Source organism: Apteryx rowi, unplaced genomic scaffold (assembly GCF_003343035.1).
Source record: "Apteryx rowi isolate R43461 unplaced genomic scaffold, aptRow1 scaffold_208, whole genome shotgun sequence".
Classification (NCBI taxonomy): domain Eukaryota; kingdom Metazoa; phylum Chordata; class Aves; order Apterygiformes; family Apterygidae; genus Apteryx; species Apteryx rowi.
The window spans coordinates 356,634-384,325 of record NW_020448397.1 but is presented as its reverse complement, the minus strand read 5'-3'; the positions used below and the strand labels follow the sequence as shown (position 1 = coordinate 384,325).

The window sequence follows — 27,692 nt, the reverse complement described above, 5'->3', positions numbered from 1 at the left end:
CGGCCCCGGCCGTGCCCACCCCCGCCAGGGGAGGGGGGAGTGCCGGTCTCGCCCGCGCGGCCCCCTGGCCTGCGCGGGGCTATTGTGCCGCGGGCTGGGGCCCGCCGAGGGGCCGCGGGCAGATAAGCCGCCCCGCCGCTAGCGCCCGCGGCGGGAGGCGGAGGCAGGGGGAGGCATGCCCCGGCCCCCCCGCGCCGCGAGCGAGCGAGCGGGGCGAAGGGGGCGGGAGGGCGGCGGCGGGGCCGCGTCGCGCCGGCTGGAGCTGGGGGAGCCGCCGCCGGGCTGCGGCGCCGGGCTGGCACACGCCGCCGCCGCCTGAGACGCGCCGCGTGTGCGTGTGAGTGCGTGTGTGCGAGTGCGTGTGTGCGCGCCTCGCTCGGGCTCCGCCGGCTTCCTTTGTCTGCCGCCGCTGCTCCCCCGCCTCTCGCCCTGCTCCCGCTCGCCCTGTGCCTCCCTCTCCTCCCGCCTCTCCTTTCTCTCTCCCTCCCTTCCTCCCCCCCCTCGCTCCCAGGCTCCGAGCGCTGCTGCAGCTGCAGGTTTGTAAATACTGGACCAACACACACACAACATGGCTGACGCTCGCCCTGCGCCTCCACCAGGCTCTCCGCCTTCTCCCTCGGTCTCCGCCGCTTAAGCCGCTCTCCGTTTAGGCTTTTTTTCTTTCCCCTCCTCCCCCCCCCCATCTCCCATCCACAAAAAAAAAAAAAAAAGGAGAGGGAAAAACAATTCACCCTCCTTATTGCGCGCATGGCGGGATTTCAAGGGTAAGGATCCTCGCTTTGGAAGCTTTCTCTCCTTTCGTTTTGCTGTTTACAACAAAATGAAACCTAAAAGCAGAGGGGAGTGGGGAACCTGGCGAGGCCTGGGGCGAGGGCGGGAGGGGGAGAGCTGGCCGAGCCCCGCTGAGAGAGGCTTGGTCGGGATGTGCGTATCTTTTTCTCTTTTGGGGTGGGGGGAGGCTGATGCACCAAAGTGCTGGCAGGAATGAAATACTGTATTACACCGGCAGAATGGTCTGGGGCCATTGCTTTCATTTTTAGGACGCAGTTCAGGATAAGGTATCAACTCAGCACAGTCACATTTTAAAAAGAGCTGAACTGGTTATGTCAGAATAGGCATTGTGTAGGTTAAAAACTATAGCATAGGTTTTTTTTGGATTTTTCGGCTTTCCCTATAGCTCAGTGTCAGTGTCTTAAATAGCTCGCAGATCATGGGATACAAAACTGGAATTAACACTTGCCAGGTCTCTTTGTGTAGCTAGTTTTCTGTCACAGATTAATTTGCCCTTGTGATGACAATAGCACAAACCGAAGCAATTTCTTTTTGTTAAAAGGAGCACTCCTGCTTTCCAGATTCCTTTTATTAAAAAAATATATTTTTTGTAGAAAAGGCATGGCATCGTGAACTTAAGTGCGCTACTGAACTAAAGCAAGACAGCATGTTTCTGACCTCTTCTAACACAAGGCAAATGTTCAGTTCAACACCCCCCAGCCTCAGTTATTCAGAGCACCCCCTTCTGGCTTTGATGAAAATTGCTTATATTTTATTGCTTTTTTTATGACGTAAAGCCAAAATAATATTTGAAGGTAGTTTCTTGGACATATCTAAAATGATCTGGTGTGGAACAGAATTATTTCCAGGCTGTAACTTAAGGATAAATGCTTAAGGTGCGAAGGACATGATGCTTTCCATTGCTTTCTAGGCATTTGTATTACTGTAATTCATAGTAAATCGTTCCTTTTCCAAAGATTATGTTTAAAGACACAGCCTTTATTCAAAGCATGTACACATCGATAGCCATAACTTCTGTTAATGCCTGAGTAGTGCCTTAAAATAATGCCCTAACTCTGTAGTCTTTGGCCGCTTTGCTTCAGGAAGTGTCAAATGGAGAAGCACTGGCATAGCATAATCATATAGTTTTTGCTGAGATAGAAGTAAATGATTACTATGCTTCAATGCTAGAATTAAGTATCATATATTAATACTTTTTTAATCTGTCTTTTTCTTCTGCTTTTTGTGATCCCTTTTAACAAGTATTGATTATTTGGAGGTGAGGAGAAAATAAATGGTAATATTGAGTTTACAACAACGTAAAACTTGAGTGGAGTCATCCAGGTTACAAGATCATTTTGGAATGTGTATCTACGTCGTGGCTCCTGAGCCAACTGTACTACTTCTAGATGGAAGAGTCTAAGCAAAAGTCTGTAACTTGATATGTCGGTAGATTCCTGCAGCAGTCAGTTTTTTCTTTTTTTAACCTCTTAACCACCTATTCAAGAAAGTAATATTGTTAAAACCACTGGAAAAACTTGTCAGTGGTAGATACATTGTCGTTCACTGTTATAGCAGTCAAATTTTGAAATTTTTGCTATTACTGACTTTCTTATTAGAAGTGTGAAGCGTACTAAGATATGCAGCTTTTTCCTCTGACTAGTCCTTTTGATACTTAAGCTGGTCCTCTTGGCTCTAGAACTAAAAATAAACAATTGTACAAAACAAAAATAAACACTCCACCCACAAGAACATGTTTGAATAATGGGTTTAGACCAAAAAAATTCACTTCAAAATAGTCTTGATGTTTCTTACTCTAGTACGTGGTAGTTTTGCTGCTAGAACTGAATTTTATTCCATAAAATTCAGCTAATTCGGCTCCACATTGTTAGGTTTATAAGTTTTTGTTTGTTTGTTTTATGCCACCTTTGCTGTAACTTGTAGTTGTGTTCTTTTTATGATACCTAGAGGATTTTTCTTCCTACCTTGGTTGTGTTAGACTGTCAAAAATCAGTGTTGTTGATCTTCCTTAGTGTACCTTGGGGAGCTGATCTAGTTGAAGAACCTGCCAAACCTTTGTGCCTTTGATGCCACTAAGACACTTCACTGTGCTTGTCATTGTGGATAATGTTAGGCTATGGTTAGCCAAAAATAAAAAACCCAAGTATTTGTTAAACCCTCTTTTCCAAAACTGTTCACTTGCTCATATCATGAAATGAGCTGGGGGGGGAGGGGAAGACTGCAAGAAATGCATGGCTGCTGTGATGGGCGTGCTGGAAGATGTCAGCAATGAACTGATTTCTTTTCACGGGAAATAGGTTTCAATGAATCTTTGACTGAAGAACAAATCATGACTAAATGTAGCTCTAAATATTTGTGAGGTTTCCGCTTAATGTAAAGTCCAGAAGGTAGCAAACACTTATAGTTCATCTTATACTTCAATATTTTTTCTGTTTTTCTGATCCAGTAATGTTCTTCCATCGACTTCTTGCTCTGTAGCTTTCATTGCCAGCTGTTGCCAAGCTGAACCCTTTGACATGTTGAGATCTGTAAACATCCTGCTGATGCAATAGCTGTTTTAAAGTTCATTAAATGTAGTGCATTGTTTGCTTAATTTTTGACAAATTAAACAAGAATTCTCAATGACTCTTATTTTCTGAAGAAGATGAATAGCCAGTTTTTTTGACATTAAAGGCCTACTCCTGTAAACTTCTTGTTCCTTTTTTTGTTTTTCTTCCCACCTTGCTTCCTTCTGTCTCTTCCCCCAGATATTAGAAGGATCAAACTTGACTTCTTGATGGTATAGCATGAGCAGCATGTTTGTGTAGATGAGACTGAAAACTAATTTGATAAAGTGGCTTAAAAAGCAGCTTTAGAACATGGAAGCCTAACCAAAGGAGAAGAATGTTAACAAGAAAACTCATTTTCTGTTTGGATGATTAGATCCCTTGTTTCTGATACTAGGTGTGAGAATTTCTTATTTTTGTCTTTTTTTTTCTTCCCTCATTTTCACAGTCTTACTCTTCTGAGTTTGGTACTTTTTATGATCTGAAGGCAAACAGTGATCTTTCTTGCTTGTTGCTCTTCCTAATCAGCGCTTTCCACATATCAAGATGTAGCCCACTTGCTATCCACAGCAAATGCTGGCTAGATGTTGGCATACCACATGACTTAAAAGAATGGGGAATATGACCTTTCTTATATAAATGCCCAGAGAGCTTCCATCCACATCTGTGATGAGGACAGGTGCTGAGTTCCTTGAAACAGTATAATTAGCATGTTTGTATTTATCTATGAACCATTGATTTTGGTGAAAATGGACATCAAATTACAAAAGTAACTTTCAGATAATGGTGATATTTAATTCCATGATGTACAGTACTTACAACTGCTTTTGCTGTATGATAGTGGTTGGATTTAGCTTTCCATCTTAATCTGAAATGTGAATTTTGTGATGACTTGCAGAATTTAGGAGGTGAATTGATTTGGCTATCAGAGAGGATAATTGAGGAGAATGTTTCTACAAATGGAGATTCCCTTTATTTATTTATTTTTATAAGGTACATTACAAAACTACTCTAAAGCAACATTACATGAGGTCTTGCTTGGCTTGCTTACTTGGAAACTTTATTGTAATGGTTTCACAAACTGCTGAAATACATGTACATTGTTGTCATGAACTGTGATGACTGTATTAGACTTAAATGTTACCTAATCACATTCTAATATTTGCAATTGTTGCAAGGTGGTTTAGATGTATTGTAGGGTTTTTATGTTATTGAATATTCTGTTACGTGGTATTCAAGGTCTGCATCTACAAATACTGATGAGTTGATCTTAATTTCAAGAGTAGTTGTATGGATTTCAGTGATCTAGTAAATACTTAAACAGAATGGATGCTGAACTTTAGACCCTTCAACTGCATATGGTAGTTTGAACAAGACAGAATTATGGTTTGGTTTTTTTTCCTATTGTTATTGTGTTTTTTTCATTAATAGTCCAGTTGCTTTTATAATGATGACTTGCAGTAGCCTTGTGTAGGGAAAAAATTTCAGTCATGGTGGCTGATTTTTCTGAATCTACTTGCTGTCTTTGAAGTCATCTGTGTATTTTCATTGCTGCTGCTGCTTCTGAGATAGCTCTATGCAGATCCTGTTCCCTGGCTGTGCTGAAGCTGGTGTACTCTTGTATCCTATTTCAACTAGAGTGCCTAGGGTTCAATCCCCACACTTCCATTTCTTGGGAGAGATGAGTGGTGTGCAGTAACCTGACTATTCTTAATACTTGCTTCTGGAGTTTTTTATTTGTTTGACTTGGTGTCGGAGTTTTTTGGGAGCTTGTCTGTCTGCTGAAGTTTCTTAAGACTGTATCCACAAGTTCAGAAATGCTTTAGTGCTCTTCAAGTGCTCCAGTAGAATGTGTTGCTGCGTTTAAAGTCACTGACAGATCTTCTGTGCTTCTGCTTCCAGAGTGTCTTTCTAATGGTTCACAGGTAGTCTTTAATCCTGAGTTCTCGACCTTGCCAAAGTAACTGTGTAACTTCGGGAATTGCCTATTAAGATGACAATTCCCTCTGAGTGTGTGCCTTTAAGGCTTTTTTTTTCTCTCCATTGTGTTGCTTAGTGGGTTTTTTGTTCCCTTTTGTTTTTTTCCCTTTTCCCTCCTCCAGATTCCTACTAGGCCAGAACAATTAAGAACACAGGGAACATTTCTAACTTAATTGTGTTTTAAGGTTACTGTGCTGACTGGGTTGTAAAGTATAACATTACCTGGCAACTTGATGTCTTCCACTGGTATCACTTCTTAAGGTGATACTACTCTACCTGGATGCTGTCAGTTGTTTGTAAAATGAAAAAGTAACCATGACTTTCTTTTCCAGAAATGTTCTTTGACTCCTCCTAAAGCATACTAAGCTCTTCCAGAAGATTATGCCATCATGCTGATTTCTGTAAAATTTAGCCTGTGTACATTTTAATTTTACTCCCTTTCAGAACTCATATAAATGACTTTTTTCTAAGTTTGTATTAGTCTCATTTAAATGTAAAAAATGAACTTTACTAGATTGTGACCTCTTACCCTAAGAAACATAATTGAAAGACATATCAAACATCAGACTTAGTCTGGTAGATGTTAAAATCAAATAACTATTTCTGCTGCAGAAATCATTTTCCTAGCTTAGTATGTTTTTTCCCTATGAAAACTTTTCCCTAGCATGTTGAACAAAGGTAGCTTAACTCCACGGCGCGCTCTCTTGTTTGCTGTTGAGATTTTTAAATCTTGAAGTTCCCAGCTTTCTAGTTTTAGTGCAAGTGTTGCATGCTGAGCAGCACAGAAGAAAGCATGTTCTGGAATAGTGATGCTTCTTGCGATCCTTTTTTGAATGCCTTGTCAAACATAAGCACTGTAGCAGTAGCTACAGTAAAGGCAGTAGCCTTTAGAGGCCTTTAGGTCTCCAGTATGCTAAGTACCTATCGTACTGATGAGTATTGGGTTTGTGCTCTTCTGTATGTCTGTAACTTATTTCTGGTCTTCAGCTTGAATTGCAAAATGTTTGGAGAGTAGGTTGTCCTTATTCAATTTTCTGGGACTGACACACACAAAAAAAGCTTGGAATGTAGGTTGTCTAATTCATCTTGTACTCAAAAGATACAGTTACCTTGATATGATTCTGGACTGTTTCTTGCCCATCCTGTGCCATGATTTTACATATTTTAGGCAGTGATAAGAATGGTAAAGATAAATTAAAATGGAAGCAAATACTTCAGAGATTAATTCACTACTTCCATCTCAGAACATTCCAGTTGCAGAGAGATTTATTAAATATATGGGCTTTTTTCTTAATCACCTTCATAAGATTTTTTGTCTTAATGTTGAARGAAGATGCAAAAATTCGTTAATGGTTGGTTCACCACTCATTGATGGAACTGCAGTGATGAGAGATCTGATCAGTCAGAATATATGATGACAGGAGTATCTTCAAAAAAACAGCTTAGCAGAAAATTCTGTTTATCGCATGGTGCAAAGACTTTTTAAAAATGTGGCTCTTAAATCCTTTTGGAGTTAGGGAGTATGCAGATGTTTGACGTATTTGGAAACCGGAGAGCGTTGGGTACTCGCGTTTGATGTCTTGCAGATAGGGGAGCATTCCCAAAGGCTGGTCTTGATGCCACAGCGTGGGCTCTGCACTGCTGGAGGGTGGAGGAGGAGGAGGCTGCTCTAGAAGTGGATCAGCATGGAAAGCCCTCTTGGTCTGCTGGCTGCAGAGGGCACCTCAGGTGACTGCTGTCCTGTTCCTGGTATCAGCAGTTGTGAATTACATCTCTTTGATCTTCTGCTCCCATTTTGTCGGTAAAAGCATACTTTACTCTTAGGTGCCAGCCCCAACGCAGTGAGGGCGAGCAGACTCTCTTCTGGCTCATGTGCTGTCCTAACCATTCACTTTAAAGTTTTTTGGCATTCATTCCTACCCTCAGTTATACCTGTGTTGGCATGTATAGATAGAATAGTAAGACAAACTTAGGTTATTTCATATGACTAGGGAATGTGGCTGTATTAATAATGAAGAGAAAGCATCTTTTTGTTTTTGTTTTTTGTTTTTGTTTCACAGTAATAACTTGCCCCAAACATGGGGGAGGGGGAGGAAACACATTGCGTTATGGATAGCTTTTTAGTGTAGGTGTTGACTGAAGAACAGACTTTGTATGGAGTCATTCCAGGGAGTGTTCTCCCCCCTCCCCCAAAACTGTATAAAACTTAATTGAAGGAGGAAAAGTGGGGGGAAGGGACTCTGCTGTGAATAGACATCCTCGTTTTCAGTCGTGCTGGGGCCTCTACCCACTTCGGGGAGACTGTGCGTTTGGGTGGGGGTGGAGCAAGGTTAAATATGAAGCGGGGATTGGCTTGAAAGGCCGAGGTGTGGTTGTCTGTTCTTGTGTGCTCTGTTTGTGCAGAGGGCAGACTTCTAGAATGCCTTGCCTGCTTTAAAGGGGAGAGATACCCTGCCGTCTGGGATTGGGAGACACCTAACTTCTTCCCTTTCTGGATTTCTCCCCCCCCCCCCTTCTGCCCTTTAGTTGCGCAAGCTCAACCTTGATTTCAGATACTAAAAGATGATTAGTCTCTCCTTTCTGCAAATAAGGCTGTATCTTCAAAAGGAAAAATGTTGGGGTTTTTTTCTTTTTCTGTTAGTACCATTACCTAGACTGATGCAAAATCTCAGAAAGTGTGAGGCATAACTAAGTGTTTGTGCCAGCGAATCTAGTTCTGGTCAGACCTAAAGCTTTCTGCAGAGATTTCCGAGCTGAAAGGAAGATGAAGACCACCTACCTATACCTGTCTCTGATAAAAGTTCTCACTCTGAAGTCCTGTCCTGAAGAATGAACTATCTTGTTTCTCTTCCATTTGTGCTTCATGCACAATAAAAAAAGTAATTTAGAAGCAGGATTGTTGACAAGAGTTTATTATCAAAATTTAAGAACATTTTCTATATTTTCTGTAGGACAAGCAAGATATGGTAGGGAACAAAAATGATTCCAAGGTGGTCTTCATTCTTTGTCTTGGCTGCTTCTTGCCACCATTTTCACCTCTGCTACTACAGGACAAGAGGAAATATTTGAGGCAGGCGTTCTTGCTTTCCTGTAGAGGCAGTTGCTCAAGGCCAAACAAGTCTATTCACAGGCAGTCCTTCCAGTTTTATAATCTTTTGAAGTACAATTCCAAAATAGAATTATCTTGTTTCTGTACTGAACTGTCTCTTACATCTAGGTGTTGGTAAATGCTATCAAATAGTGCCCCAGTTCACAGAGGGAGTGGTGTTTTCCCAAGATACCAGGTATCTTGCTTTCTGAAGAAAAAAAAAACACTAGCAATGGGGATGAGCACTGCATATAGCGTGAATTCGTGAGCTACAGGTTGTTTTTGACAACTCAGCTAAAAGAAATTCTGTGGCTTAAACTAGTTTTCCTAATTTCCAAGCATAAGCTGTTCATAAACTCATGCAGGTGTTCTCGGAAAGTACCTTTTCCCACAATCCACTGAATAACTTCTCACCAAATAACTGGAGGCAGTTCTTTGTCCTCTTAAATATTTCCTTAAGATCTTCTGCTTCTCATTATTCTCATGAATATGCAGATATCCATTAGTTTCAGAGCCAGTTCTTTGTGTATTTCTCTTCCACAATCTCTGTTCTTTGCTTTTGCCTCCCCTTCTCAGAAGAGCCATCAGTTTCACAACTTGACATTTCCCCCCTCCCCCAGTTTTTTACTTATCTGTGTTATTTGTTTGAAAGTCTGAAAGACATGTGCATAAATAGAGGAAATGTTATCGAGTTGAGAAATAATGTGATGTTAGAATGCTGAGGGTTCTCATCTTCTGTAGGAGAAAAACCCAGTGTAATAAGCAGTTTAATTAAAAAGTTCTTCTTGTTGTCCTTGCTGATTCCAGTGTTGGCTACAGTATATAAATGATTAGTATTACAGGTCTCTGAATTCTTTTCTCTACAGCTTAATTACTTGTCTTCAAGTAACGCCTTTTACTGTTAAGAACTGTTTTTCACTGACCCTCCAAATATTATCAAAAAAACTAGCATAGTCAGCTGTAGTTAGAGCTCTTAAGATAGTGCCGAATTTTGTTTTCGGTGCCTTGCTGTTACTACGCTTTATAACATTGAAAGCTAATGCTATTCACCATTTAAAGTTGATAGTCTCTTTAGGTTGAGATTTGTTTTAACATAATAGACAGTGAATATTCTGCTCATTTGTATGGAAAAATACCAGATCACATTATTGGTTAGTACCTATGGCAAGAGACTCTTCCTTTGCAGCAAATGCTTTCGCTGAAGTGATTTACTTTCCCAGTGTAAACAGTTACTTGAATGTATTTACATTTAAAAACTACTTTGAATCTAAGCTAAAATGACTGGAGGTGAAGAAAATAAGTAAGGCAAATTCACTTGATGACTGGTTACTCATCTTTTTCAAGACACAAGTAAAAGGCAAGAGGTCATTTCCGTGAGTGCTGTTTTTTTCCTAATCATGCAAAGACAGGGTGAAACTTGCCGTGGATTTTAATTGCCTGATCATGTCCATAAGCTTTTCTTATAATCAGGTCTGTAGGGAGAACAGCTAACTTCTCTATGCTTTGGATAGAGGCTTTGCATCTTTGTATTGGTGTCAGGCATCAGTTTGCAAAAATGTTAATGTTTACTGTTTCATTGCTGGTAATTTTTAGTGAAATTGACCATTTTCTTGTGACTAGAGGATGCTCGTTCAGTTTTAATTTACCCAATGATTTTATTTTAATTCCTTTTCTTCCCTCCCCCCACCAGCTGATTTAAGAAAGAGAATTAAGTTTTTACTAGTGGAGAGGCAGTCAGCGTTTGGGTAGGATGGAGGCCCAAGCTATTGCCTGTAATAAAACTGTCTGCCAGGATCACAGTTACTGTGGTGTTGATTATGGGAGGAGTTTAGGCATGTGTGTCTCAAAACTATGAATAAATGGGCTCATAGGACGGCTTGTTATCTTTTTGTTTGAATACAGAACTAATGCTGTGTAGTTGCTTTTTCTAACCCTATTCTCCCTTTAAATATTTTGTGGGGTTTTATTTTTAGGTGCCAAATAACTTTTTCTTTGTCAGTATCTTCATTGATTGTTTAGATAGAGCTTCAGACCAAACAAGTTTTGATCTTCTAATCAATGCTGTGAATAATAGTTTGTCATAAGAATTTTGAATCTGCTTTTAAAACTGGTTGGTAGTTGCTGTAGCACAAGCTGTAGCACAAATCCTAACTATTGATATATAATTATTTGGCTTAGTGTCCCAAACACTGTTTTTAGCATCTTCTGACAGATTGGTTTCTGGCCCTCTCCCCCAACTTGGTGGTCTGCCACTGCTTATCTTAAAGACAAATAGTGATTATGTTGCAATACATTGCGAGTTAGCTATAAAACAGCTGCAGTAATTGGGTGTAGACTTTAATCAAGGGTTCCTAAAGCATGAACTGTGTCATCTCTGAATGTGGGAAACAGAAAATGTTCTTTATTGTGGCCCTCCATGGATGCAGCTGTAGAAGCCTGCTTCATTAAAAGAAATTTTGTTTCAAGTATGTCAGCAAGATACTTGCTCTTACAAAAATAAATGACCTCACATTCTTAAGGTTGGTTTAGGAAAATATTTTGATTACACTTATTTTCAGTTTAGTGTTGCAGTGACTACTTCTCAGTGTACTAGACTCTAAGGTCTCAAAATACATGTCTTAGAACAGTTTATTACTTGTGGTCCACAAACCTCTGGTGAGACAAAGAGGTTGAGAAGGTGGACTGTCAAATGGCAGATTTACTTTTTTTTTTTTTTAACCCCTCTTTAAAATACAATGTCAAACTTAGGTTCCCTCAAAGCTGGCATGTGTGTGTATCAGTGTCTGCTAGCCTGGATAGTTGAGAACTGGCTGTTAATTGCTGTTTAGTGCTCAAAGCATCAATGAAAGATCAGTCAGCCAGCTGAAGAACTGTGAACCCAGGAATTTGATTTGCAATGATTAAATAAAAAATAATAATAATAAAAAAAGACTTCTTAGCTAAGTGGTGGTAACATACCACTCCACTGCCTTCTCTCACAGCAGGGATGTGCCCTGGGCTGTTTCTTCCAGAATGATTGAGTGATCCTTTTGATTTTGGAGCAATGTTTCCCAGACTTGCACAACAGCAATTAAACTTAGTCTTCACAACAAGGCTAATTACCTAAGTACCATGTATGAGGCGACACTTAAATAGAAAACAGAATATTTCTAAAATAGATGTTTCCCCCTCTAATTCTTGAGGTCTGTCCTCAGCACTCTTATCATACCAATCTGTGTAAACTTGTTCACAACTCTAATAAATTGAGTCAACTCCATGCGTAAGAGAATGAGTAAGGACAAAGTAGTTGCCTTATGCTACTTAACCTTAACTTGCATTTACCACAGAACGGTAGTAAATGCATGGCTTGTATAGTAATAAGCTACTGCTATCGTGTTCTGGGTAGTGGTTATCTTTGTGCATATATTGTTGGGTTCAGGGGAAGAGGACGATGGTTATTGCTTAATAATGAGAAGCTAAGCTACTTCATGTTTGCTGTGGTGCAAAAGTGCTCAATGTAAGGCAGTTACACTGCATCAGCTGACCTGCGACAGCTAGTTACCCTGGTGCCTGTGCATGTTCTTGCCCTGCGGTTAAATGCAAGGTAATTTGAAGTAGACTGAACAATTAAGAGTGTGTTAAGATTACCTTTGGATTTCTGAGTTCCTAAAGAGTAAAGGAATGCAGGGAAGGTGGATTTGGATTTGGATCAACAGTAAATATCTTTAAATTGTTGATGAAAGCATTACCTTTTAAGATTTTTTTTTAAGTATGGGATACTGTGCATTTATGAAATGATCGGTCAGTATGTTGGAAGATGTACAAGGCTTACTCAGTGCGTAGTTTTGCATTACCCATAAGAATAAATATGTGGATGCTTTAAAGAGTCATTGTGCTTCAAAGAATCCTGGCATGTTTTGTGAAGTCACAGGAGGAATTGTAGTGATGGGATGAATAGTCATATCTTCATATTCCCCCCAAAGTGTTGAACTTTACCATTAGTTTTAAAGCTCGTTGGATAAACTGTTGTTACTGTTTATAATGGTTCCATAGTAGAAGGGCAGAAAAATACTGAAACCAAAATATAGAATTCCAGCCTTCCTAATCCTTGTTCTGTTGGCATAGAAAAATCATTTCAAAATAAACAAAAGGGTTCTAGTTTATCCGCACTGCAGGAAGGCGGTGTAGAGTACAGCTCTAAAAGAACTTTTTAAAAAGGTGCTGTGCATGTCTTTAGTGTTTTAGTATCAAAGGTGTGCATAATTCTGCAATAACTGGCAAAATGTTTTTGCGAAATTAGTATAGCTGTGTCAAAAAATGCCTGTGAAAGGTTTGTGCATAGATAAATGTTTCACTAGCTCTTCCCAGCTGTTGGAAGGAAATAAACCAGAAATTGGAGGTTTTTGTTTAAAAACCTGTATATGCATTCACATAAGTTCACATAAATTCACATAAGTGTGCATATCACACAAGTTTCACAAATTTTATCAAACTTAAAATTATATGTTGACAAGAGTATGTTCTGTTTTTTAATTGAACTTTTGTAAGCTCAGTTGGCACTATCCAACCCTTCCCCCCTCCTGTAGCATGATTCCTATTCAGTGGAACAGCCAGTGCATGTTTTTAATACTAACCTTCAGATCCAATTTTTTGGATTCTTGTGTTCAGTTTCAGTGCGTGTTTTTTGGATTAATATGGGAAACAAGGAGTTCCTCGTAGGGCAAGCATATGGCAAAATGTCATTCAGTCCCTTAGCCAAATATTATTGAATTTGGTTGTGATGTTGCTAATGTGGGAGGCAGATCAAGTAAGAAACTATTACATTTAAATTAGTTTAATTTTAGACAAATGTTTAATAGCTGGCTTTACTGTTGAGCTGAGCCATGAAAACCAGACCAAAACTGCAAGGCTGTTTGCAATATATTCTTCTGGAAAGCTTAACTTTCTTTTGTTTTCTGGGTTATTTATTTAATCTTTAAAGTTGCAGGCATGTAGTTGTCCTTTTCCCCTGAAACCTGGAGGAAATTTCAGAAAGCTAATTTTACTTAAAATAAGACTAAACTCAAAACCTGTAATTAAAAGAGCTTGCTTCCCCCCCCCCCCCAATCACTTCCTGATTATGGTATGCATGTGTAATTTCCACTCCCAACCCTATTACCTCAGGAATTTCATTTTTCTTTACTGCTTTTGTCACTTCAGTTTTGTATCGGTGCTTTTAATTTTTGCCTGCATGTGTTGATGTCCAGCTTTTTTCCCCTTTCCTATGCCTATAGTTAACTGTAACTATCAACTGATATATTGATAGCTTGCCTGATTTAATGAACATGTAGTGCTATCACTGTCACTTATCTTACAATTGGCATGTTTGACTTCAGGATTAGTGTTTAAAGGTTAATGCTCTTTGGATATATGTTCTATAATCACTTATACGGTCCCTTCAATAGTGGGTTATAGGCCTTTCTTGGACTTTTTCTGAAAAACTCCAGGAACGTATAGAGCTGCACATAATTAAACATAATGAAGAAGGCTTTGATCAGAGATTGCCAGAATGTTTCCAGTTGATTCAAAGCCCGGTACAATGGGAAAAGCCATAACATGTGACCTGTGGGGCTGGACCAGCCAAGATCGTCCCTTTTGCAGGCATCCCTATATATCCATCAAGGGAAGACCAAGAACTTGGAAGAGCTCTGGACAGAGACAAGCTAATTCCTACGCAACAATACTGGTCTGAATGATATGTCTATTGATGGTTACATCCCTAATAACTTTCTGTTGCATTTTTTTTGTGGAAAAACAAAGGATGAAAACTAGCTAAAGCATGATATAAACACACCTGTGTTCTGATGAAAGCAAAGCACAGTTAGTCATCCCTTCTGTGTCCATCTTTTTTCCTTTTTTTTTCTTAATTCCCCAGATGGAAAAATCAGCTGGCCTCTGGTTAGCTCATTTGCTTGGAAGGAAGAGGGGAGATTAGTTTTGTTTGTACATTTGCACTTTCAGTGCTGTTGTGAAGATCCTGTTTTTGAGTGTGTATGAGTATATCCAGATGTGGCAGAGGCTGTATGCCGTGCAGATTCTTAAAGTTCAGAGAAGTGTTTTAATTTATTGCTTATATCTAATACCAAAGTGAGTATAAAAGCTACTTTGTAATTCATTTTAGTGACTTCTGTCTCTAATACATAACCTCTCAAGCTGCAGCTGTATTTATTGTGGAGCTCTGCTAGAATATTTTATGGCAGCTTAAAGTTTCACAAATTTTATCAAAGCGCAATGGTTTTGATAGTAGCCCCAGTTCTGTGCAATGCAGAAGGAATGATTCATTCTCCTGTGAGTTTGGAGAGCTCTGAACAGTGTAATGGTGAGATTAGTCACTGGCCCAGTAGGTTGGAATGGGGCGAGTTTGTCTGCAATTATTTGTGGGAAGTTCTCGCTTTCTGAGTTTGCATTAGCTTCCAGTAACTATTAGTCAATCTTTTATCCTTGAAGGAAACGGATTTTGTAAATCAATAGTGAGTTGTCCTGCATCTTGTGTTGTTTTGCACCGTAGAATTAAGGAACAACACTTGACTGCTCGTCTAGTTGAGGGTTGAGAAGTGTCCTCCAAACCAGCTGCTGCTATTGAAAACTTGTGAGGGTAGAGGAGCTGGTGTTTTGGTGTGTGTGTGGGGGGGGGGGTTGTTTTGTTTGGGTTTTTTTTTTCCTTTTTTTTTTCTGTTGAAGTTGCTTGACTTAAATGTTTTTATCTGTTTTCATACAGGCGCTGAGGTATACTTGCAGACACTTTAATATGTGGCAATGTTTCAGGTATTTGTTTTATACCAAAATGCCTCTCTGGAGGCATTACCCATCATTATTTACTAGTTATTTTATTACAGTTTTACTGTATTTTTGCTTCATAAGGATCTGTCACAATGGTAACAAAAGCTTTTGTGAATTTCTGGGAGGAAAACAATATGCTAGAACAAAAGTGTTTTGCTTAACTACAGTAAGGTACAGTCGGGAGGAATTGTATCAGAACAGGCAGCTGGCTATTGCATACGGCTAGTTATGTACAGCCCCCTGCAAAATCTGCATGTGTTTTTGTAGATGTCTTGTATAAAATACAAATACTTAAATTCTGTTTTTTTTTTTAAGTCCCTGTGTTTATTACAACAGTAAAGCTTTTACTTAAAAAATAACTAGCATGTTTGGAAATACTAGTAAAAAGTCTGAAAGTATTGACTAGTTTTTTGGTGGATGGTAGGTTCTGAAAAATAGTGTGGGAAAGGAGTTCATTCTGTCTCCCTATTAGCAACAGAACTTGTTTGGTAACTCTGTGCCATATGTGAACCAAACAGCAAACCATCTCTTAGGTTGATCTGAAAAGGGATAAAGTTGTTCTGTTTCTTTGATCAGCTAGCCTTCAAATGAAAAATGTTGCTTATTTATTGCTTGCTTTAACCTCCTTATGGAAGCTGTAGCATAAGAAAAATGCATTATAGGGGTGCTCTGAGTGGTAGTTCTCATTAGAAGGGTTAGTTTCTTCAGCTGTAAATGATCCTTGTAGGTGTAGCTTCTTATGTGGTCTCTGAGTTCTGATAAAGCATACTTAACATGTCCTTGAATTAGTTCTCATTCAAGCTCTATTAGTGATATGAAAAATAAAATGAAAGTATGCTTATAAAATTTAAAGAAATGTTTTTGGGCTGCCTACTTTTTAAAAACAAACAAACAAACCCACTGAAATTGAAAAGTATAGAAGGATAATAAGCAGAAAACACTAAGCTTGGAAAATATGGCTTAGCTATAATCAATTTAATCTTCTATCAAGGAAGCAGCCTGAAATAGATGACTGTTTTGAGAACTCTTTAAGGCCTACTTCTCTGTGATGCTTTTTTGTTATACGTGATACAGGGAGGGGGAATGCATTAAATGTCTGTCTCCTGAAGCCTTCAGCATTCAGAACAGTTCAGAAATAATTGGAAAATCTGTAGGCTGCATAGACATTTTTAGGACAATTGTTGCCTCATTTCTGTATGACTTAGCTTTTTTCCCAGAAAAACTAGCAAAAGGAAATGTTGGTGAAAAATACAATTTGAGAGTTTAGTTATGGTATACTGTTTTGCATAACTTTTTTTTTTAGTTGGTTTGGGGTTCTATGGATCATGTTGTCTACTGTTGAGGAAAACGTCTTGCCTAAAAAAGCTTGGATAACTTTTTGTCCTAAGTTGTATCAAGAGAAGAATTGAACAGTGTGGAAAAATTCATCTTGCTACTGAGGGCCAGGATTAGCATACTCTATTAGGGGATTGAGCTGTCTACATATTAGCAGAATTAAGTGTTAAGGCTCCTAATGGAAGAAATAAAATTCACCAACTTGTCAGTGAAGTCATAACTTAATTGCTAGCATCCTGGGAAATTAAGGGAATAGAAAGGAGAGGGGTTTATTTCTTACCAAGTCTTAGTTATCTTTTTTATGTCAGTACAGGAGAGACATTTTCTTCATCTCTAACTTTTCCAATACAGAAAAAACATCCCTTTAACATTTTTTCTTTTCCCCACAGAAAAAAGATTACATTAAATAACAATGTTACCTTTTACTGCTTGGCAATTATACTGGGTTAGAAGCACTCAACCAGTATTTACATGGGTCATGGAATTTGATTTCAAATTCTACAGGTGGACAGATTTTAAATGTGATGGGAACTGGGAGCTTAGCACAAGCTAGGTGTTAAAACACAGTTGAGAGGACCTTTCAGCTTAGGCAATAGGTGGAAAAGTTAGCTGCTGTTTTAAAGGATGGGAAAGACCTGACTTTATGCCTGACTATTTTACCAGGTGGTGCAACTTGCATGCCCAAGGCAGAACTACAGTAATTTTCCAGTTGTTCCAGAAAATAATAATAATAATAAATCCAATGCATTGCCAGTGGAACTAGCTACTGTGAGGTATATGTGTTCTTCTGAAGATCCTCTAGGAACAGCTGAAGCTGGAGATGGATTTTTGAAATGCTTAGATCCTATTGAAAGCAGCATGAGAAGCAGATGCTGAGTTTCTGGAAAATCTGGCCAAGTGTTCAATGTATTGTTTGCAGCTGGAACATTTTGCCTCCAGAAGGATACTGACAGTACCTGAAGCATTTTTAATACCAGTAGCTTTTGTTGTCGCAGGTGGCACGCTATGTAGAAGAAGAGGGCATGTCTCAAACTTGGAGAGAGATAGTACTGGGAACGAGAAAACACTCCTGCTCTGAAAACTTCTTCAGCTGCAGAGAACAGAGAAGAAACTAATGTGTAGGTAGTAGTCACACTTACATATACATGGTTTCAACAAAACAAGGGGTGATGAGCAGGTCTGAAAAGTATTATATGGTCATCTCCCATAGGCAATGAAGTCACTGGCTTTACCTATAAAACAGGAAAACTTGTTTGCGCTCTTTAGAAATACAGATTATCTTATTCATGCTGTGTACCTTGAAGCTGTCACTTGTTTAATGTTTGCAAAGTGCTTATCCGTCATATTTGTTACTGATATTTTAATTTGTGTTCAGTTGTACTACATAAAATTCTTCCTGGCTGTGGAGCCTGTTTTGCTTTTTCAGACTCTTAAGGTGAAGAGCTCACATAAATAACAAGTATAGTTTTTTGCTGTAAACAGTTGTGTATGCGTGGATACGTGTGCTGAAAATATAAACATGGTTCAGAGTGAATTTTAATTAGCGCTTTTCATAAATGTTAGCTGCTGAACAGTGAGAAAAACAGCTGTTTTTTGTTACATACTTATCAAGGGAGAAGGACTGGTGGGATTAGGGCTAATGAAGTGATGTGGAATATATTGAGTGGGGCTTATTTTTTCTCAACAAGATTAATTTTGATCCGTTTCAGAATTTGGCCAAAAACTGTTTAGTTTAAAATTGAATCAAATTAAAAAAAAAAATCCCAAATCCTGTGAATTTTTCTTAAATCAAAAAATCATTCTACTTGCTTGTGCATGACTGTATTTTTCTGTTAGCTGGCTAGATGTGTTGAATACTTAATTGAATGTGATTTATAACTTGATGTGTTAAATATTGGGTAAAGGTGTGGGGTTTTTCTTTTTTTTTCTTTTTTTCTTTTTCTTTTTGACAAATGAAATTCCTCAGTGAAGATTTGGTACTAGACTGTAATGAGTGTTAGTGAATTACAAGCCGCAGAAAGGTTAGCGAACGTAACCACCTTTAGATTGTCATTAAAGTAGTAGCTGAGGAACTGAATCCTGTTTTAATGAATTTGGGTGGCTTACTGGATTTAATTGTAAATGATTGATCAGAGTGGAAAGAGGGAAGGGACCATGGATTCTAAAGCTTTGAAGAAACATGCCCTTTACAACAACATGATGGAAAAACCCGTGGCTAGGAGCTGGTCAAAATTTGCATTGCTTTAAGATTGAGGATTAAAAATGGTGTCCTTTCATTTTGGAGTTAATATGGCATGCTGGGGGCATGCCACAGCGGGTGGGAAAGGCTTCTAAAAAAGACATAGACTTCTGTGGTACCGGGGGAAAATAGTGCTGTGAGTCTGTCCACAGTTCTGTTTATGCTGGAAGCTCCTTCATACTTAAATTTGGAAGCACTTGTTTACAGTTGCTTTTTACCACCTGAGATTAGCCATGAAGACTTGCATCTCTCATTCTGGATGTATGCTTTAAGCCATTTGGAGTCAACTTCTAAGAAGACTTCAGCCAAAAATCTCTTAATTGTCTTCATAGTGATTTAAGTAGGAAAAAATAGCTTTCTTTGTTTTTTCCAGAGAAAGAGTCTATAGCCTTCTGGATCTAATACCTCATCTTTTAAAGCAGAGTGATGAAACTCAAGAGTGTTCATCTTTGTTAAGGACATAGCTTCTTTTTACTAATGAAAGCCTCTTCAACTCCAGACAAACAAGCACTGGGCAATTGCTGTTTGCATGTGCTTAGCACTGGGGTTTGGCAGTGAAGCTCTCTGAAGTCCCCCGCCGTATGTATTCTTTCTGTCCAGCAGCATTGTGGGATGGGTAGAGTTGTAACCATAATTGGGGAGTGTGGCATTTGCTGTGCTGCTGAAGACCAGAAAGACTTGTATTTGTGTTTTTTGTTATGCCTTATACTCTTTTTACATGATTTGGGTATTGCCTGACATGCAGAGGTTTTCAGAAGTGATGGCTACCAGTTCTTTGTGACAAGTAACAGTGAGAAGCCAAAAACCACAGAGGAGTATGTGTTCCAGCTAGCTGTGCAAAGAGGTTGGGACAGGGGAAAACTGATGCAGTGATCCCGAGAGAATATTGGTATGGAGAATTGACATGTAGAAAAATTGGGCGAGTGATTGGACTGGTCACTGTCAAATGACTGGAAGAGTTTTTCTAGAAAGAGATGGTAAAATGACTTGTGTAAATGAAAGGAAGCATGGAAGCTGAAGTCGGGAAAAGGACAATACAGAAAGAGTTTTTGTGCAGGCCGTGTCTGGGAACCAAGGTCTTAAACCAAGTTCAGAAAGAAGCGAAAGACTTGTTTTGCCTGATCTCGGTATTCTGGAGTGGCAGGTCGCTTGGGCAACTGTGGCTTGGCAACAAATAGTTTTGGCAGGTCAAGAGACCTAGCCAGTCTGAGAGGAAAACTGCTGTGTAATGTATGTGGGTAGAGCCAGGCAAACTAGGTCCTGCCAGCGGCAGGGACGTAGCCTGACCACCTCGATGGAAGCCCTTGATTGTGTTGTGAGCTGTGATGAATGCTTAGGGAAGGCTGCATACCCTTACAGTTTTAGAACGTAAACTATGTATACAGTATTAACGGATGCTTTTACTGTGCATGCATTAAGGCTTGTCTCACCTCTAAGACTGTTATTATCCATGTATTTAAAATGTTGTGGACTGTCAGAAGAGCAGAGCTCTAAAGAACTTGGGGAAAAGCTGGTCATTTTTATACTCGAAGCAGCGTGTGACTGGAGTGAATTAAATGTAGTGTGTGCAAGACTGCCTTCAATATTTGTTTAATTCTTATTTAATAGCACTGTACTGTGTGGGGAAAGCACTAAGGGTTCTATTGTTTAAAAAAAACCCAACTGTTTGCAGTGATCTAGCTACATACTTTAGAGCAACAGAAAAATTTCCCAGAACCTTCTGTAGAAAAAAAACCCTTTACACAGGAAAATAAGAAGCTTTTAAAAGGTCTTTTTTTAATTTATCAAGGAATGTATGTGTACAAAGAGGTTGAATTTAAAATCAATACTTATGGGGTTTGATTTCTGAATTGTACTGTTAAATGTAGTTTTTGAACAAGAGTCAAACGTTTTCAGGATGTACTGTATGTTGCTTCTTTGCTTTGTTACTCTGCATGTTCTTTGAATGGATGTTTTTTACTACTGCAAAATGTAAAAACTAAGTAAAATCTGAACAGTTTCTTTATCAGGCTGGTGTTCCAGTAGCATAGGTTATGACAGTTCATATTGCACTTCTGTAATAACTTGATCTTGGGATGTGTTTTATAGGGTTCATGGTAGCATAGAATTTGCTGGAGTAAAAAGATCAAGGGAAAACTGCCTCCTGTTCTAATGTATATGTTGTGAAGCAAGCTTCTTTATTAGACGACTTTGATCAAAAACATGTGTCTTGGGGTGCTTGTCGCCACTTCTCTTACTGTTAATGACTCTTACTCTCTTCTTACTCTCTTAAAAGAATCTGTGATTTTGAGCAATTTTGAACATATAAAGTGATTGATATATGACCCAAGTGATGAAGTTTAGTTATACTCTTTATTATTTAATAATGTCAGTTTCAAATTTGTTGCTCTTAATTATTTGGCAGTTATACTTTGCTGCTGCAAAATGTGTTGGAGATACTGAGGTGTAAGTCAAGCCTGCACTTGAGAACACGATGACTTACAGATCTTGTTAAGTGGCAGAAGCATCCAGTTCAAATCCGTTATTTCAGGATGGCACTCTCAGTGTAGGGTAATGGCCAATTCTGGTGAGTGCTTAACCCTGTTCTTAATGTCTGATGGTTATGGTGCTCTCTAAAAGTAGTCCTTTGACCTTTTGTGAAGTCAGCATGAAGATAGGTGCAGCTCTGTTTAAGTGCCTTAACTGTTAACAAATTAAGTCTTTAAACTTTTGAGCAATTTTATCCTTAATCCCTTATCCTTATTCTCTGACCTTAATTTAATGCTAGGAAAGAAATATCTAGATGGAAAAACTTGTTAAGCATTGATCTCTGAGCTCTTTAGACTTCTAGTGTAGGATCTCATTGTCATAACTGCACATTAAAGATTCTTGCACAGTGATTTCTTGTACTATATGAAAAAAATAGAGCTATCTGTGAGTTAATAAATGGGGCTTTTAATAGGTTATATTAAGATTCCTACCTGCCTTTATGCTCAGGAAATTTAAGAGGCTATTTCCATGTCTCTTGATGGATCAGACTTACAATTTCTGATTTTGCACGCTAGGAATCCTTAGACAGCTTGTTCTTGGAGCTCTTGCCAGCCCCACTGAAGATTGTACCAGTCTAGCTTTTCTATTTAACCTGGGGCATTATAAACCTGAAAGTAGATACCAGTTCTCCCATGGTGCACTCGGACATACTTTAAAATGTTCAGACGCATGATTTAATGGGATGAAAATACTGTTTTTACCCACATGAAAGATTCTGCAGAGCAAGAGAGCCAGATATTCTCTCTAAGGGTATACCTGAACAGCAGTTGAAGACAATAGTAATGTGCAAAAGTGGATGTGTGCACATTTATGTAGATAAAACATGATATGGAGATTGGTGGGAGAGAACTGAGAGAGAAAGAGAGAAAGAAATAAGATGAAGCCCATACGGGCGGTCTTGCAGTACATACTGCCTAATCTGAACTGCTGTTACAAGGCTAACTATCTGTGCTAGCTTTAATCTAGACTTTTTTTAGGGTAAGTCTGAATATATCCTCATTACATATGCATTCTCACTGTATGGATATTCAGATAGCTATTGGGCTCTGCCAGACTAGCACCAGATCTGCCAGTTGAGGCATCCGAGGTCAATTTATCTTGGACAGTTTGCTGTTTATTCTGTGTTTCCATCTGTGATCTACTGAGTAAAATTGATGCTTGTAAACGCAATGCTATTCTTGAGAATCCTTTGGAATTACATACATTGTATGTCACTTCCGGAAGTCTCCACTTTTTAAAGGTAGACTCCTGCATTCATTTTGGATATGGAATTCCCACTGTATTCTTAAGGCTAACAAAATGTCAAACGAGTGAGATGTGGAGGAGGTGATGTTGCCTTAATTTGTCGATGATCAGCAAGTCTGAAATAATCCTTTGATTGCAGCAGGTTTTAGAAGTGTTTGAAAAAATACCTTTTTGGTATGCCTCTAAAATAGTTCTCTTCTGTATACCTGAACTTTCAAAAAATACAGTTTTTCAATACCTGGGGAGACTTTGCTTCCTTCAATGCTTAACTTCTAAACAGAGAAACTTCGGTAATGAATTTCAGTGATGCAGCACTAGTCAGAACGATCCACTGTATTCTTGGGCTGGAAAACATTTGGGAAGTCTCACATTTTATGGTTATTTTTCACATGTGGATTTTATTTTAAGAATGAGATGCATACTTCTGTGAATGTTTGAGACAAACACTCTACCCTTCATTGTAGGGTGCTTAGAATTARCTTCCTGAAATGGATCTCTCTCCCACTAATCCAAGGCTGCTCGAGGAGCAGATGCCAGTGAAATATGTCCAAACTCTTGGTCCTTGAATTGGATATAGCGTGTTGTTCCTCTAATTTGGAGCAGTTGTCCAGGACGGCAGCGTTAGATGCAATCACTCTGGATTTGGGTTTTTTGTTTGTTTGGGTGTTTTTCTATAGAAGGTGGAAAATCCTACTTGGCTTTTTTTGTTTCAGGCTGTTGACAGATGGGCACTGTAATGTAGACAAGAACATACTTAACAGCTTCAGCACCTTGCATCTCCCACAGTAACTAGCTGTGCAAGCGTAAGTGTGCTACAAACTAGGCTAAAAAACATTCTGTAAGCTTTCTGAGGAAGTATCTTTTTTTTACTGTAATAATGAGCCTATTTCCGATTCAAAAACTAATTTGTGATGGTGGTGAGAACCCTATGCTTCCATACGCTGGTGTTTTTAACTGTGGCATGGGAAGTCTAAAAACTAGTTGTGAGAGATGACCTTCAAATGCTAAGAGGGTCGCCACTGAGCCCCAAAACTTAAAATACTAAGCAAATTTATTACTGTTTTGTAATGTTGTAATGAAGTTCTTACTGCTGCCTTTGCAAAGTGACTGATTTATACAATCCATCTCAGTTTATTTCAGATTTATTGCAAAAATGCTCTCCTCTTAAATGCTAAAATGAATAAAGTGAGAGAGACTGAGTACTTTAATGACTTGTATGTCATGAGGAAAATTCGGTGGAAGTAGAGAACAAACTATACTGCCTGTCTCAGTAACAACTAAATCTTGCTAATTCAAGGGGAAAAACAAGTACAGGCAGGAAATGCTGGAAATGATACTTTCGGCATTTCTGTGCCTGGTTGTGTGGTTTGGGTTTTTTGTTTGTTTTTTTTTTTTTTTTGTTGGTTTGTTTTTTCTTTTTGAGAACTTTAAATGCAATCTTCAAGGGTTGCATGTGTTCTCTTAAAACTACACTAATGCTTCACATTCATGTTTGCTAAAAGATGATAAACATTTTTATTCAGTTTCTGGATTGTTATAAAGTATTATAAACTGATCCTTAGAATTCAGTGAGTGTATACATGTGCTGAAGATAAAAGCTTATATTTATTTGAATGTGATCTAGTCTTTTTTCCAGCTTCACTGTTAAGGTCTTTTAACTGTGACTGTGGTAGAATGAATTTTATTACGCTGACCCTTTACTGAAAGCATCTGTACAGTACTCTTTTCCTCTTTCTTTTTTCTCTTTCAACATGAAAATGACTAGGAAAACATGAACTTCTTTTTTTCCCCTTTGACAGAAATCATGCAGCATTTATAATCCCATTGCCAACAAGGGTCACTTGTATGGATAGCCCTATCAACAAGGAATAGCTTGCATAAATTTCAGATTATTTCAGCCATCTGTTTAATAATCTACTGTTGCATCAAAATAGCATCTTAGAGTAAATGCAATTTAGAGATTTTTTTTTTACATATATTTGTATATATGTGTATACACACAGTTGTATACCAGTGCTTCTTGTTTCTATACGCTTCTGGGCAGGTAACAATAAATTTATGGGTAGAGGAAAAGCCATAGAGGATATCAGAGGGGAGGGAAAGCAGTACTTGATTTGGAGTCTGTCAACTGATAAATCTATAGTTGAAATGTATTGCTTTTTGTGGTTGTTAGCTACAAATCACTGGATAGTAAGCTAGCTCTGTGAACACAGGTTTCTTAGACATCAGATGATGGTACTCCTACTAGGGTGACAGGAAGGAAAGTTCTTAATCTGGATGTGCCAGGTGAGTTTGTGGCATACTTCTGTGCAGATTTGGAATTTGAGTGGCTGAATTCTAATACTTCAGCAAAGCTCTAATAGCTCTTAGCACAAACTAAGAGCAGGTGTATATTTTTATTCCTGCTGTCGTTTAGGGAATATTTTAACCTTTTTTGGTGTCTTGGGGGGTGGAGGAAGGGGCATGCAGAAGACTTACAATATGAATAGAAAGGATGATCCTAGGCAAGAACTAGAGATTCTAAGTAACATCTGCCTCATCTGACTTCTTAGTGCCCAAACTATTCAACTAAAGCGTACACCAGCAGAATCCACATTGGGTGGCGGGGAGCAGAATCGTACCAACCAAGAAGTCTCTCGTGCTGACCCATTTCATTTCAGCGCGACTCCCTTCGCAGAAGACCAGCCTCGTGACTTGTTAGGCCCATCCTCCACTGAACTATCAGCGCAGACTTAGGCGCCGAGTTGCATGCGACTGTTTTCAATGCCACATTGGAAAGGTGGGAGCCCACTAGGTGGTGCCAGAAGGCCTGCGCACTGTTAGTGCCACAGCGGGCGACCAGCCTCCTTAGGAGCTGCAGGCCTGTAGTTAGCATCAGAGAGGTGTATATCCTGGTTTTACAGCTGTGTATCGCCACAGCTATGTTTTTGTACTATGTAATGTAACATCCCTCTTCAGTGTTGATAGTAGGGTCCTGAAGCTTTAGGTAGCGTGCCGTAAACAATTGTGCTGCGGGTCACGAGGAAATGCATGTAATTTCAGGGGAAGCAAGTGTGGAGCTTATTTAAAATGTCTGTATTTTCATGGAGTTAAAGGCTCATGTAACAAAGATTTTATTTTAATGCTTCTAACCAATTATGGGTTTATGGAGGAGGTTAAACCAGTTCAGAAGAAAAGCTATGTAGTCTGTGCGTACTAAGTGTGCATGCTGTTTTTTCCTCCTTTTGCCTTTACATTGCAAAAAAGAAAAAAAAAATAAGCATAGGGCGATACTTGTATTTTCTCCTGTTCTGCTGCTGCCTTCCTCCCTGTCCCTACCCTGACAGTATGATTGTACTAGTTTCATTAAAACTAGTATGATGAATGACATTAAATTCAAAATGCAAAATAAATAGAACAATACAATACAAAGTATTCACCTAGCTGTTACATTCATTTTTTTATAAGTGTGTCCTGACCTAAAAAGGAAATCACACTCTGAATATCTTTATTTTATTTTTTTGTAAAAACAAGCTAAATGACCAGGCTGGTGAGTAGCTGGAGCTGACGGCTAATTAGCAGCATGTCTGTCTTCAAGTGAAAACCTGCCAATGAGTTGCTGGGGACACAGGTGYGGGGGCGTGGGTGACAAGTGCTGTGACTGGTAGGCTGGGACACCTCTCATCTGAAAGTTACTGGTAGGGGGTAAAGACAGTATAGTATATTCTGGATGTGTTAGGTTGGCTCCAAAAATACTGCATGTGTTGTGGTTGCTATATGAAAGAACAAAGTGGTGAGTTTAGGATTGATACGCTAGGCTGTTATTAAAAAGGCTGACATCTGTTTTCAGAAGTCCTACTGAAATATTTCAAAGAGGCTTAATGATCGCTTCAGATTGTTCAAATACTAAACTCCAATGCTGTTAACAGAATTACACTCAAAAACAGATTGCTTCATAAGGCAACTAAAGTACATCCTTCTAACAAGGAATTTCCATTCTTCCTTAACAGAATGGCTTGTTGCTACTTAGTATGTCACAAGCCCATTAAAAATTGTTGTACTGTGTATGGAACGTGGTATTCTTAGATATTGGTGTTTTTAATAAAATTTTGTAAAAAAAAAAAAAAAAAAGGTTTTGAACTCCATGAGTTGACTTTAATATGAGAGGAAAAAAAGGAAAAAGATTTATAGCATATACATGATAACATTAAATGTGCTTTTTGTTGTTCATCATATTTAAAATTCAAAGTTGTGTGTTTTCTGGCTTCTTTTTAGTATGGCAAATGAGACTTAGTTATGCGTACTTTAAAATTCAAGATGTTACCGAAGTACATCAAATTATCTTTAGAATATCTGTTTTTAATCTCTCTTTATTAATGTCTTCAGAACTGTCGGTGTGAAACTGAAATGTTAAGAATTCAGAATACTAATTTTAGAAGAGTTTACTTACAGCTTTCACAGAAAGTAAATGAAACTTCAGGTGTTGAATTAGTGGAAGTTACTGGCTTAGTTTCTAGAAAATCTGTTTGAACTGGTGAATCAGCTTCTCACTTGAGCAGTCTGGTGTCCTTGGGTTCAGAGAGCACAGTGAAACACTTCATTAAGCGTTAGCAAATGAATTGTGACTTTAAAGGATTAGGAAGTCGTCTTTTCCTTTTAAGAGGTGTTATTTCAAATTTGTGCAGTAGTTGTGAGCGGAGACAGATCATTCCAATAAAGCACTTGTTAACCAGTAGAAAGTCAAAACCTGTTTTTTGTTTGTATTTATTTATTTATTGATAAATATAGCTACAGAACCAGTGAAATTAGTGTCTATACAGTACCTTACAATTTGTTTGCCATGGATTGGAAATCTGAGGGGGGAAGAAAAACATAATGTGTAACGATGTTGCAAAATATTTTCAACTTCTTCGATAATAAGTCAACAGCTTACTGGAAAAGAGTGTTTTTAGTTGCTAAGTCTTCATATTTTTCATATTTTTTAAAAAGTTAAATTACAAGTATAATATTAAAGTTCATTCTCTCTAAACCATAATATCTCATCTGGAGAAAGTGGTTTTCTTTTGCATGTGTACACAGTGCCTATGAGACTGAATATGGAAATACATCAGACCAATGCTCTGAATTTAGAATTTGTTTCAATAATTGGAGGTGCCTCTGC

At 38.6% G+C, this 27,692-nt stretch overlaps 1 protein-coding gene across 3 annotated transcripts in view; it reads left to right on the top strand.

Moving 5' to 3' along the window:
- The first annotated feature begins 288 nt into the window (after window positions 1–288).
- Window positions 289–27,692, top strand: part of SPIN1 (spindlin 1) — a 51,288-nt gene continuing 23,884 nt past the window's right edge. Inside the window, exon 1 of one of the 3 annotated variants that reach the window (XM_026064065.1) lies at window positions 289–337. The gene's annotated coding sequence lies outside the window, so the exon portion shown is untranslated. Of the gene's footprint in view, window positions 338–15,166; window positions 15,190–17,554; window positions 17,658–27,692 lie in introns of those variants that run through there. The other 2 variants (XM_026064066.1, XM_026064064.1) reach the window with 2 other exon arrangements.